Raw genomic sequence first — 2,057 nt, forward strand, 5'->3', positions numbered from 1 at the left:
CCCCCCCCGCCAGTTTCCCGTGTATGTATTGTATTTTCTTCTTCTTAGTTCTTCATTCCCCAATATTTTGCTCCAACCCCCCACTATTGCTGCTGCTGCTGCTGCTGCCTCCTCTGCTGCTTGTGAGCACATCATAGGCGAGGCAGCGAAAGCTTCAAGCTCAACAGGATGATGGCGAGGATGATGATGTGGTGGCGGCTCCTGTGCGTCCCGCGCCATGTGACGGACATTGTCTCGTGCTCTCACCGCCCCGCCCCACTCCGCCCCGCCCCGCCCCGCAGGGTTCCCACACGATCACCGCACTAACGCGGTTATTAAACTGGAAGAAAGTCGCTGCCGCTTGCGGTTCTGCTCATGCTTCTTGTCGAGAAAGGGAAATAAAAAAGCGCGATACATTTACCATTCAAATTTCGGGTTGGTATAAAAAGTTTGTGATGTTCTATCTCAAATCTTTCGACAAAGGCTCACACACTCACTAAACAGTCTAAAGAGAACGTGGCTACTATGTCAAAGACACCCCTCCCCCCTCCAAAAAAAGGTGACACTCTGATTCTGATTCAGACAGAGAAAGAGTGAGCACTTTTCCAACACTACATTGACACTTGTTGTGACGATGTGGGACACACCATGGCTGCCGCACGCAGTCTTTTGTGTAACATTTTCTCACGCACATTTAAATATCGAGTTTGACACGCACTTTTTATTTGGAGAGTACATCTCGGCCAGAGCGCCGGCGCCGCGGGCCCGAGAGGCGCGCTGGCTGATGTCACAGTGACGCCACGCTGACGCCCGTCGCGACGCTGGACCGCTCTGTTTACCCCGGGGCTCCTGCTCCTCTTCACCGCGCTATCTTTGCACACAGATTCAACCGTACCCACTGACGCTATAGGGATTTTTCTTCGTCAGACCTACTCTGCAAATACGTTTCCTCGCTTGCTTATAATAAGTGAGAGAACAGACTCCCATTTAAAAGCACACCAGCCAACCGCTTACCTACATACCTGCAAACCTCACTTGCAACGTGAGAAAATTGTTACTGTGAAATTTTAAAATTTACTACTTGGATCTTGGATATGCGGCTAAATCTTCGCACGAAGGGAAGTAAATCTGTTCCTAACTCTCTTCATGACTTATATTTTTCTTGATTATACCGCCTACGACGCTTCTGCTGTAGCATTGTTATAACCATTGCTGCTGGTGGCTGTCCCAGAAAAGGCTCTAAATACGTGCGTATTATTCAAATGTAGCCGTTGGGGAAAGGGGAGAGGGGGGGGGGTAGTGCCTCTGTCTGTCTGTCTGTCTGTCTGTCTGTCTGTCTGTCTGTCTGTTCCTCTCTCTCTCTCTCTCTCTTCCTCCCGCTCGCTCCGCTTCACTTGAGCTCCCGCCCTTCCCCACACGCTGCTGCCGCTGCCGCTGCACCACCCGTGCCGCGGAGGGGCCCATCTCTCACAAGGTCGGCCGCCAGGAGGGCCCGTCCCGTGTGCGGCCGGTGGGGCCCGGTGGGGCCCGGTGGGGCCCGGTGGGGCCTCCTGCTGCTCGGGTGGTGGGGCGGGTCCCTCTGGCGGGCCGGCACCGCGCTCACCGCTCATGCTGGCCCCGCTCCGCCCAGTCAGTCAGTCGGCGCGTGGCCGAGCCCGAGTCAGCAGCGCGAGCGGCACGCGACCCGCCAGAGGGACCCGCCCCCTCCGCACAACGTGAAGTACGTGAACGTGAGGCCGTCTCAGGTGGTGCCCGAGTGCGTGCGCGAGCGTCGGAGCGTGTGTGCGTGTGCGTGCGTGTGTGTGTGCGAGTGTCGCCGACCGGGTGGTGTCGACCCTCGGCCCGGCCGCGTCCCGGTGGCGCCGCTGGCCCGGCATGCCCGGCCTCCCCGTCGTCGCCCTCGACCTGCTCGCCACCGCCTCTCCCCCCGCCTAAGGTGAGCAGCGCGCAGCATGACCGCTCGTCTCGTTACTCGTGTTATTGCCGTTCACGAAAGAACCGCGTGTTATATGTTTTTTGCTCGCCTGCAGGAGATGGTCAGTAGCCTCTCCTCGCATTGAGTATGCCGGAAAGGGGTG

This window comes from Frankliniella occidentalis, unplaced genomic scaffold (assembly GCF_000697945.3).
Source record: "Frankliniella occidentalis isolate FOCC.00 unplaced genomic scaffold, Focc_3.1 Scaffold50, whole genome shotgun sequence".
NCBI classification, from domain to species: domain Eukaryota; kingdom Metazoa; phylum Arthropoda; class Insecta; order Thysanoptera; family Thripidae; genus Frankliniella; species Frankliniella occidentalis.